The 12,666-nt window shown below is 47.3% G+C and overlaps 1 protein-coding gene across 1 annotated transcript in view; it reads right to left on the reverse strand.

The window, feature by feature from the left end:
* The window catches only part of DNAH6 (dynein axonemal heavy chain 6), a 285,907-nt gene that overhangs the window by 57,029 nt on the left and 216,212 nt on the right, over positions 1-12,666 (reverse strand). The window lies entirely within an intron of this gene.

A 12,666-nucleotide genomic window follows, 5' to 3' on the forward strand; every position in this document is an offset into this window, starting at 1 on the left:
CACTGATGGAACGCTATCTCAATCCTCTGCTTCAGCTTCTGTGGGATCACCAAATTCCCTATCGCTGGGGCTTTCCATTTGTCCTCATCGCACATAAAGGAGGTCCATCTGCCATGCTGCGTGCCTTTTCTGACCTTTGCTCCTTATGCAACCTATTGGAGATACCTACTCCTTTTTTCCTAGGTCCCCAAGTATCTTCCTTGCTGTTTTTTCCTAGATTGTTACTATGCAAGGAGAATCGGAGTTTCTCTGCTTGTCTTCACACAGTTTTTATTTTCTGGTGGTTCCCTGTTGACACTCCATGCCTGGTTTTCTGATCATTGTTCTTTGCATACAGTATATATAGTCTTGCTCCCAGTGTGGTTTTTGACTGTCTTTCAGTTTTATTAATTATTATTAGTATGATTTCTGTTTATCCCCCTCCCACCTTTCCCTTCCTCCTCCTTCTGGTCTGGAATTGCTTCACTGAGGTTTACTGGATCCTAGCCTTTTTTACATTACCCAGATTTCTTCCTGTGCTATGAGTAAGCCTGCTTCAAATTTGTCATCCCCATTTCTTAAACTTAGGGCTCTTCTAGCTAAATGGCGACCTCTACTTATTTCCCTATTGGATCATATGGTTGTGTGGTTAAAGGGATACTATCATTAAAACTCAATTTTGTATGGTATACAAATGAGTTCTCTTGCAGCACTAGGGACGGACCCCAGCGCTCAAACAGCACTGGGGGCGTCCCCAATGCTGCGGGAGAACCACCAGCGCCACCTCCATCTTCTTCAGGAACATCCTCTTCACGCGTCTTCCTCCAGCTTCAAACTTCTAGGCCTTGGGCTTAGGACAAAGCTGACTGCGCATGCCTGCCGGCCACAAGAAAATGACCGCTTACACATCTGTTTCAGCACTGGGACCCGCCCCCAGTGCTGTGAGAGAACTCATTTGTATACCGGCGAAAACCGGGATTTATACCGAACGGTGGTGCGGAGAAGACATCTAAAGGTAGGAGAAGAATAGCCATTCTTAAGGCTATTCCAACGTGTTAGTGAGAAAAAAATTGAGTTTTAATGATAGCATCCCTTTAAGATGACTCTCTTGGCGAAACTGCATTACCATTTCTAGATGCTCCCAGTCGCGGTACCTCGATCGGAACTTCGGGGCTTGTAGAAAGCAATCTTTCAATTTATTTGGAATGCTAAGTGCCACTGTATTCCGCAGTTGGAGAAGATGGTGGGGAGAGGTTGCGGGAAAGTGACTCCTTTATTATTACTCGGTGATCCACCTGTGTTGTATCCCATGTTGAGCAGCTTTACCAGCATACACCAACTGAGTGGAAATTGAAAAGGTGTGGTTGGCACCTGTGCATCCTATCGCCTTTCTGTTGGACAGTCCTTCCCCTTGCCCTCTTCTCTCTCCTTATTGGATCCCATTTATTGTACTAGAACGCCAACATCGCTAAACTGCTGGCCCAGGAGAGGTTGGCGTTCCGGCTTGTTGAAACTCCCGCCTTCCCGGACCTGATGGCAACTGTGGCACCTCACTATGCCGTCCCTAGCCGTCACAACTTCTCCCGGTGTGGCGTCCCCGCCTTGCACCAGCACGTGTCACTCAACATCAGGTGGGCCCTTAGTTCCGCGCTTTGCTGCAAGGTCCACTTGACCACTGACACTTGGACAAGCGCCTGTGGTCAGGGATGCTGCTTATCTTTAAGGACAGGCAGGGTGAATGTGGTGGAGTCTGGTCCCGGGGTGCAAACTGAGGTACCCTATCTCCTCTCCCAGGCCAAAATTCATGGCAGGAGTAGACTGAAACCCTACGACGCTGCAACCTCCACCCAGGCTACTAGCGGCAAACGCTAAAACACTGGTGTGGGGAGACGTCAGCAGGCGGTGCTGAAGCTCATCAGCTTGGGGGACAGACAGCACAGTGCCTCCGAGGTCAGGGATGCCATCCTGGCTGAGATGGCATTCTTTTTTCCCTGCTACACCTGGGGCCTGGCATTTTTACGCCTGTGATAATGGCTGGAACCTGGTAGCGGCTCTGGAGCTTGCCAGCCTCCAACACGTTCCATGTTTGGCCCACGTCTAACCTAGTGGTGCAAAGTTTTTTGAAAACATACCCAAATGTACCGAAGCTACTGTTGAAAATGCGGCGCTTGTGCGCCCACTTTTGCAAGTGCACAGGAGTCGCTGCTAGCCTAAAAACACTCTAGCAAGGCCTACATCTGTCCAAACACAGGCTGTTGTCCGTCATCCACACACGCTGAAACCCTACAATACCATATCTTGAGCAGGGTGTGTGAGCTGCACAGACCTTTGATGGAGTTCCATCTACAAAATCCAAGGGTTCCTCAAAGTCAGCTCCCAAAGTTTCTGCACCATGAGTTTCCAGGGGTGGCAGAGTTATGGCTAGGGGCAGAGGCATGGATAGGGATGATGTCTAGGGGCAAAAGCAGTGTGATTGTGGAGGCAAGCTAAGCAGGAAAAACTGGGGGTACAAGCTAAGGCATGGACTGGGGTGATGTCTAGGGGCAAAAGCAGTGTGGATGTGGAGGCAAGCTAAGCAGCAAAAACTGGGGGTACAAGCTAAGGCATGGACTGGGGTGATGTCTAGGGGCAAAAGCAGTGTGGATGTGGAGGCAAGCTAAGCAGGGAAAAAGGTGGCTAGAGGCAAAGGGATGTCCAGAGGCAGAAGACAGCTGCATGACAGAAGCTAGACCTGAGCCAGCAAGGCCCAAGATGCCCTCTTTTCTAGCTTCCTTAGAAAAATTCCCCCATCGAGGCCACGTTCCTCGCTGGGGGAGATAATTTCTAAATGTATAGGTTGAGGACAAACTGAGTGTGGTTTACACACTTTGCAATGCGACTCCCCATCTCCCAGGCCTTTCATTCCAGGCTAAAGTACAGCACAACCCACCCACATGCCCAAGGCTTCAACGGCCTCATCTCAAAAATTCTGGCCCAGGAGATGTTGGGGTCCCAGCTTGTGGACACTCTGCCCTTTTTGGGCCTGCTGGCTACTGCGCCACCTCACTGTGCCGTCCACACCAGCACTTTTCCCCAAACATGAGGCGGTCCCTAAGTTCAGCGCTTTGCCCAAAAGATCCACGTGACCAGCTACGAATGGACAAGTGCATGCGGACAGGGACGTTACCTTTCAATCTTGGCACAGTGGTTGAATGTACTTGAGGCATGGACCGGGTCGCAAAATGTGGTGGACTGACTTGTCTCCCCACACAACATTCCTGGGAGGAGGGCTGTAACACCACCCTCCTCCTCCGCTGTTAGATTGACCCCAGCTACGAGCTGAAAACGCTGCAACACTGGTGTGGGGAGACGTCAGCAGGCTGGGCTGAAGCTCATCAGCTTGGGAGATGGACAGCACACTGCCTCTGAGGTCAGGGATGCCATCCTGGATGAGATGGCAATTTGTTTATCCCCGCTGCCCCTGGGGCCAGGCTTTTTTGTCTTGTTGGAGGGCTCTGGAGCTTGCCAGCCTCCAACACGTTCCATGCCTGGCCCACGTGTTCAATGTAGTGGTGCAATGATTTTTAAAAACATACCCCAAATTAGCTGAGCTAAGGGTGAAAGTGCGGCACTTGGACACCCACTTTCCCAAGTCTACAGTACCTGGAGCTAGCCGCAATACACTCCAGCAAGGCCTACATCTGCCTGAAGCACCTACTGTTGTGCGAGGTCACCACACGCTCTAACCCTAGATACCGTATGTTCAGCAGGGTGGGTGAGCAGCAGAGACCTTTGATGGAGTACCAGCTACAAAACCCAAGGGTTCCTCAGAGTCAGCTCCCTCACTTTCTGCACCATGAGTTTCCATGGGTGGCAGACTTATGGCTAGAGGCACAGGCATGGATAGGGGTGATGTGTAGGGGCAAAAGCAGTGTGGATGTGGAGGCAAGCTAAGCAGCAAAAACTGGGGGTACAAGCAGCCGGTGGCATCATCACTGACAAGCACAGCTGTCTGTCAGCTGACAGGCTGACTTTCACCAAAATGAACAGACAATGGATAGACTCATCATATACATGTCAGTTACATGACAAATTTAGTGCAATTTGCAAGTCCAAGATGGGTTGGAGATCTGCAGAGAGGAATCTCACCACCTCTTGCGGGTGCCATCATTTGGAAGGCAAGCCCTGGGCTCAGTGGGTGAGAGCAAGCGCAGGATAATCGTCGTTTGGCCTGGCGGCCACTGCCTCTCCCACTGTTGACAGGGCTGGCGCTGCAGTCCAGACCAGCAGCCAGGACACCTCCACATCTGCCTCTGACACTTTGGGGAGTTCACCCTTATCCTCACCTTTTCCTGCCATTTCTCCTTTTGCCCGCGCCATCATGCGCCTCTTCCCAGCAACTCCCCATCTCCCAAGCCTTTCATTTCATGCTAAAGTACAGCGCAACCCACCCACATGCCCAAGGCTTCAACGGCCTCATCTCAAGAAATCTGGCCCAGGAGATGTTGTAATCCCGGCTGGGGGACACTCTGCCCTTTTTGGGCAGAGTGTCTACTGTGCCACCGCACTGTGCCGTCCACACCAGCACTTTCCCCCGAACATGAGGTGGTCCCTAAATTCAGCGCTTAGCCCTAAAGTTCCACGTGACCAGTTACGAATGGACAAGTGCATGCGGACAGGGACGCTACCTTTCAATTTTGGCACAGTGGTTGAATGTAGTTGAGGCGTGGACCGGGTCGCAAAATGTGGTGGCCTGACTTGTCTCCCCACACAACATTCCTGGGAGGAGGGCTGAAACACCACCCTCCTCCGCTGTTAAATTGACCCCAGCTACGAGCTGGAAACGCTGCAACACTGGTGTGGGGAGACGTCAGCGGGCCGTGCTGAAGCTCATCAGCTTGGGGGCCAGACAGCACACTGCCTACAAAGTGAGTCATGCCATCCTCGATGAGACGGCAATGTGGTTTTTGCCACTGCACCTGGGCCCAGGCATGTTGTCATGTGTGATAATGGCCGTAACCTGGGATCGTCTCTGTAGCTTGGCAGCCTGCAACATATTCCATGCCTGGGCCACGTTTTTAACTCATTGCTGCTAATCTTTTGAAAAAGGTACCCCAATGTTCCTGAGCTACTGGTAAAAGTGTGGCGCTTGTGCGGATAGTTTTTAAAGTCTATAGTTGCCGCTGCTAGCCTCTATGCACTCCTACAACGCCTGTACCTGCTGGAACAACGGCTGTTGTGCGACGTCTCCACACTGCTGGCACTAAACATATCATGTGTTGAGCAGAGTGTGTGAGCAGCACAGACCTTTGATGTAGTTCCAACTCCAAAACCCTCGGGTTCGTCAAAGTCAACTCCCTCAGTTGCTCAACCATGAGTGGCCATGGGTGGCAGACTTATGTGAAATCCCATCCCATCCATTGCACTGGACATGAAACATTAGCATGCGCTCAGCACAACGTCGGATATGGCAGCTGCGTTAAGCAGGGTGCAGGGTACAACACAGACCAGGCCCGAGCACCAGGAACAGGTGTTAGAAATACTGCAGCATCCGCCATTTCCTTCCAATTTTGGGGTTTTGGACCCGCCACCGACTTGTCTGGACCTAAGTGGGGATCATGAGACACAGTTGCCATCAGGGCAAGCTGTGGTCATGTGCGGTTTGCAGTAAGGGGCCAGTGCGCAATTGGAAGAGGAGTTGGTGGATGACGAGGCCACCGACCCCACATGGACAGGGGTGATGTCTAGGGGCTAAAGCAGTGTAGATGTAGAGGGAAGCTAAATCAACAAAAAACCTGGGTAGAAGCAAAGGCATAAACTGGGGTGATGTTTAGGGGCTAAAGCAGTGTAGATGTGGAGGGAAGCTAATTCAACAAAAAAAACAGGGTAGAAGCAAAGGCATAAACTGGGGTGATGTTTAGGGGCTAAAGCAGTGTAGATGTGGAGGGAAGCTAAGCAGCAAAAACAGTGGGTAGAAGCAAAGGCATGCAAAACTCTACCCTGTTGGAAGACTTATTCCTAGGTCTGGAACACGTTAATGGCCCCTCTGGACAAATTACTGCCACTCAGGGGCCTAGTGTCACCAGGAGGGACAAGTATAGGCGCATGTTGTGGGAATACCTGGCCGACACCAGCTCTGTCCTCTCCGATCCCTCTGTGCTCTACAGCCTACACTTATTTTCTCATCTTTTTTTCTGCACTGCACATCTCTTGCCTGCTTCCTTTGGGATCTTACAAGTGGTGGTCCACTTCCAAAGATGGTAATTTCACTAGACAGTGTAACGGGAGTAGTTGAGGGATCGCTGTCTTAACCACTTTTTGGCACAAAATTAACTTCCAAAGCCAAATATGGTGCAAGTATATGATGCAAGGACACCTACACACCTATCTCTGACACATTGGGGAGTTCACCCTCATGCGCCCTTTTGGCCTGCACCATCATGCGCCTCTTCCCAGCCACTCCACATTTCCCAAGCTTTTCATTGCAGGCAGAAGTACAACACAACCCACCCCCATGCCCAAGCCTTTAACAGCCTCATCGATAAACTGCTGGCCCTGGAGATGTTGGTGTTTGTTTATGCTTCTGGAGACCCAGGCCTTCCGTCAGCAGATGGCAGCTGGGGCACCTCCCTATGCTGGGCCTAGCCGTTACTACTTCTCTTGGTGTGCTGTCCCTGCCTTGCGCCTGCATGTGTCCCATAACATCAGTCGGGCCCAGAGCTCTGCGCTTTGCTGCAAGGTCCACTTGACCACCGACACATGGACAAGCGCCTGTGGTCAGGGATGCTGCAGTGCTTATCTTTAATGACAGGCAAGGTGAATGTGGTGGAGTCTGGTCCCCGGGTGCAAACTGGGGTGGCCTATCTCCTCTCCCAGGCCAAAATTCATGGCAGGAGTAGACTGAAACCCTACGACGCTGCAACCTCCACCCCAGCTACTAGCGGCAAACGCTAAAACACTGGTGTGGGGAGACGTCAGCAGGCGGTGCTGAAGCTCATCAGCTTGGGGGACAGACAGCACAGTGCCTCTGAGGTCAGGGATGCCATCCTGGCTGAGATGGCATTTTTTTTTTCCCTGCTACACCTGGGGCCTGGCATTTTTGCGCCTGTGATAATGGCTGGAACCTGGTAGCAGATCTGGAGCTTGCCAGACTCAAACACGGTCCACGCATGGCCCACGTTTTCAACTTGTTGGTGCCATGTTTCTTTGAAATCTACACCATGGTGCCTGATATACAGGTCAAAGTGGGGCCATTTTCGTAAGTGAGAACTAGCCTCTGCTAGGCAGAAAACATTCAGAGCACACTCCTCTCATCTTCGCACCGTTGGCTGGCGGAGGAAGACGAGGGGGTTGGAGTGGCATCTGATGTCCCTGTCCCACACGAGGCTAGAAGGTGCACTTCAGTGTATCCCATTGCTTCACCACAAATGGTGTGAAGGGGAGTGGAAAATGGAGGAAATGGAGAGTGACCCTTACAGTTGGGGCCAGCAAAGGCATGCCAAGTAACACACTGGCACACATGGCTGACTTCATCTTGGGTTGCTTTTCAACACATATTTCACATCATGAAGAACAAATAATACTGGATTTTTACAAGCCTCGAACCCCGGTCTAGGTCTAATGTCTGTTCCTTTCTTATATTAGGGGAGAGGGAAAAAAAAGTACTTCAGTGATACGTTTAGCGTACATAGACTGACTATTAATATGTATCCCACTTAGTGTTGTTAGGGTTACACACCGTCACAACCTGGCTAAAGCTTCTATAGCTGTTAATAAAGTCAACATAACTTTACGGTATCCAAAAAGACAGCTGGTACCGACAGAGAGCAAGACAAATGTCAACCAAAGCTGTGAGCTCTGAACACCCACAGTGACTTTGGCGTCAACATCATTATAAGGGAGCGGGTGGTAATAAATAACTTGGCAGTGCCTAAAACCCAAAAAGCTTATACAACTATATTTACATTAAGATACACAAATGACACTTTTTAGTAGCATGTCATGAGACAAGCTGATAAGATCTTCCTTTGTGCAGTGCTATTTGAAAGTTAAACGCTGCCTTTATTTTAATTCTGGAGAAGGTGCAGACATTGGATTTAGAACATGTTGTCTTCATTGTCCAAATCCTCTATATAGGTAACGTGTTTTTTGGGCCGAGCTGTCTGGGAACGAGCTGGTGCAGCACTGACAACCTGGGTGAATATGGCAAGAGCCTGAGATGTAGGGTGAATGAATCCCCAAATTATTTGGGGAATTTCCACTCAGAAACTGGCACTATATACCAGTAGCAAAAATTGTGGGTGCACGTAACCCCAATATATTCTTTGAATTCCCAGTGAGACAATGGCACTATATATCAGTAGCAAAAATTGTGGGTGCACGTAACCCCAATATATTCTTTGAATTACCAGTCAGAAACTGGAACTATATAGCAGTAGCAAAAATTGTGGGTGCACATAACCCCAATATATTCTTTGAATTCCCAGTCAGACAATGGCACTATATACCAGTAGCAAAAATTGTGGGTGCACGTAACCCCAATATATTCTTTGAATTCCCAGTGAGACAATGGCACTATATACCAGTAGCAAAAATTGTGGGTGCACGTAACCCCAATATATTCTTTGAATTCCCAGTGAGACAATGGCACTATATATCAGTAGCAAAAATTGTGGGTGCACGTAACCCCAATATATTCTTTGAATTACCAGTCAGAAACTGGCACTATATAGCAGTAGCAAAAATTGTGGGTGCACATAACCCCAATATATTCTTTGAATTCCCAGTCAGACAATGGCACTATATACCAGTAGCAAAAATTGTGGGTGCACGTAACCCCCATATATTCTTTGAATTCCCAGTGAGACAATGGCACTATATACCAGTAGCAAAAATTGTGGGTGCACGTAACCCCAATATATTCTTTGAATTACCAGTCAGAAACTGGCACTATATAGCAGTAGCAAAAATTGTGGGTGCACATAACCCCAATATATTCTTTGAATTCCCAGTCAGACAATGGCACTATATACCAGTAGCAAAAATTGTGGGTGCACGTAACCCCCATATATTCTTTGAATTCCCAGTGAGACAATGGCACTATATACCAGTAGCAAAAATTGTGGGTGCACGTAACCCCAATATATTCTTTGAATTACCAGTCAGAAACTGGCACTATATAGCAGTAGCAAAAATTGTGGGTGCACATAACCCCAATATATTCTTTGAATTCCCAGTCAGACAATGGCACTATATACCAGTAGCAAAAATTGTGGGTGCACGTAACCCCCATATATTCTTTGAATTCCCAGTCAGACAATGGCACTATATACCAGTAGCAAAAATTGTGGGTGCACGTAACCCCAATATATTCTTTGAATTACCAGTCAGAAACTGGAACTATATAGCAGTAGCAAAAATTGTGGGTGCACATAACACCAATATATTCTTTGAATTACCAGTCAGAAACTGGCACTATATACCAGTAGCAAAAATTGTGGGTGCACGTAACCCCAATATATTCTTTGAATTACCAGTCAGAAACTGGCACTATATACCAGTAGCAAAAATTGTGGGTGCACGTAACCCCCATATATTCTTTGAATTACCAGTCAGAAACTGGAACTATATGGCAGTAGCAAGAAATGAGGGTATTTGTAACCCCAATATATTCTTTGAATTCCCAGTCAGACAATGGCACTACATACCAGTAGCAAAAATTGTGGGTGCACGTAACCCCCATATATTCTTTGAATTCCCAGTGAGACAATGGCACTATATACCAGTAGCAAAAATTGTGGGTGCACGTAACCCCAATATATTCTTTGAATTACCAGTCAGAAACTGGCACTATATAGCAGTAGCAAAAATTGTGGGTGCACATAACCCCAATATATTCTTTGAATTCCCAGTCAGACAATGGCACTATATACCAGTAGCAAAAATTGTGGGTGCACGTAACCCCCATATATTCTTTGAATTCCCAGTCAGACAATGGCACTATATACCAGTAGCAAAAATTGTGGGTGCACGTAACCCCAATATATTCTTTGAATTACCAGTCAGAAACTGGAACTATATAGCAGTAGCAAAAATTGTGGGTGCACATAACCCCAATATATTCTTTGAATTACCAGTCAGAAACTGGCACTATATAGCAGTAGCAAAAATTGTGGGTGCACGTAACCCCAATATATTCTTTGAATTACCAGTCAGAAACTGGCACTATATACCAGTAGCAAAAATTGTGGGTGCACATAACCCCAATATATTCTTTGAATTCCCAGTCAGACAATGGCACTATATACCAGTAGCAAAAAATGTGGGTGCATGTAACCCCCATATATTCTTTGAATTCCCAGTCAGACAATGGCACTATATACCAGTAGCAAAAATTGTGGGTGCACGTAACCCCAATATATTCTTGAATTACCAGTCAGAAACTGGAACTATATGGCAGTAGCAAGAAATGAGGGTATTTGTAACCCCAATATATTCTTTGAATTCCCAGTCAGACAATGGCACTATATACCAGTAGCAAAAATTGTGGGTGCACGTAACCCCAATATATTCTTTGAATTCCCAGTGAGACAATGGCACTATATACCAGTAGCAAAAATTGTGGGTGCACGTAACCCCAATATATTCTTTGAATTCCCAGTCAGACAATGGCACTATATACCAGTAGCAAAAATTGTGGGTGCACGTAACCCCCATATATTCTTTGAATTCCCAGTGAGACAATGGCACTATATACCAGTAGCAAAAATTGTGGGTGCACGTAACCCCAATATATTCTTTGAATTACCAGTCAGAAACTGGCACTATATAGCAGTAGCAAAAATTGTGGGTGCACATAACCCCCATATATTCTTTGAATTCCCAGTGAGACAATGGCACTATATACCAGTAGCAAAAATTGTGGGTGCACGTAACCCCAATATATTCTTTGAATTCCCAGTCAGAAACTGGCACTATATAGCAGTAGCAAAAATTGTGGGTGCACATAACCCCAATATATTCTTTGAATTCCCAGTCAGACAATGGCACTATATACCAGTAGCAAAAATTGTGGGTGCACGTAACCCCCATATATTCTTTGAATTCCCAGTCAGACAATGGCACTATATACCAGTAGCAAAAATTGTGGGTGCACATAACCCCAATATATTCTTTGAATTCCCAGTGAGACAATGGCACTATATACCAGTAGCAAAAATTGTGGGTGCACGTAACCCCAATATATTCTTTGAATTCCCAGTCAGAAACTGGCACTATATACCAGTAGCAAAAATTGTGGGTGTATATAGCCCCAATTCTATTGCTAGGGGACTTGCAGGGTATTTCTGAGGTGAAGGTGGGGGGGCACACCGTTGGAACGGGGATTTGGGGTGTATATATGGGGTATACGGGAATACACTGTCAGTGTGTTCCATTCAGGATCCTGGGAAAGCTGGGTTGCGGCGATTGAGCCCGTCAGTGCCACGTTACACTGACAAGCTTCTCCCTGGAATTGAAGTGATATGTAACCCCAATATATTCTTTGAATTCCCAGTCAGACAATGGCACTATATGGCAGTAGCAAAAATAGTGGGTGTATATAGCCCCAATTCTATTGCTAGAGGACTTGCAGGGTATTTCTGGGGTGAAGGTGGGGGGGCACACCGTTGGAACGGGTATCAGGGGTATATATCGGGTATACGGGAATACACTGTCAGTGTATTCCATTCAGGATTCGCGGAAAGCTGGGTTGCGGCGATTGAGCCCGTCAGTGCCACGTTACACTGACAAGCTTCTCCCTGGAATTTAGCTCTTATAAGAGCTGTTGGTTGTCTTCTCCTTCCTATCCTAGCCTGTCCCTGCCTACCCAGAATCTAAGCCCTAGCTAACTGGACGGAAACCTCCGTCCCCGGTGAATTGCAAGCTCAGAATGACGCGAACCTGGGCGTCGCTGTTCTTTTAAATTAGAGGTCACATGTTTTCGGCAGCCAATGGGTTTTGCCTACTTTTTTCAACGTCACCGGTGTCGTAGTTCCTGTCCCACCTACCCTGCGCTATTATTGGAGCAAAAAAGGCGCCAGGGAAGGTGGGAGGGGAATCGAGTAATGGCGCACTTTACCACGCGGTGTTCGATTCGATTCGAACATGCCGAACAGCCTAATATCCGATCGAACATGAGTTCGATAGAACACTGTTCGCTCATCTCTAGTAAGCAACAATCTTTTTTGATTTTTGATTACTTCCCTGTGAATTCCACTAATTATAATCTGAGGGTCAAACTGAACCCCAGAAAAATGCAGGATCGACTGAACCTGATATCATGAGAAACCCTATGTACGTGGGACTTTATTAATGTAGGGCCACTAAGGGACATTATACTGCATTGAGATATTATACTTTATGGGGGCTGCTATGGCCCTGCGGGGGTTCTTATTTTACATGTGTAGGCCATTATATTACATGTGGGGGACACTGTAGAGATCATTCTATTATATATGGGGCACTGATGTGAGAGGGCCATTAGACTACAGGTGGGGCTCTGTTAATGAAAACTGCAAAAAAAATCCTTCTTTTATTAATATTTACAAGTGATCGCTACTTTGGGTACTTGGTTGGGACATTTTCTCACCAGGGAGTACTTTGCTTGAAAACACTGAGAACCACTTGCCTAGATCACATATTAGTGGGTCTTCTCATATATTTTCATGA

This window comes from Leptodactylus fuscus, chromosome 1 (genome assembly GCF_031893055.1).
Source record: "Leptodactylus fuscus isolate aLepFus1 chromosome 1, aLepFus1.hap2, whole genome shotgun sequence".
NCBI classification, from domain to species: domain Eukaryota; kingdom Metazoa; phylum Chordata; class Amphibia; order Anura; family Leptodactylidae; genus Leptodactylus; species Leptodactylus fuscus.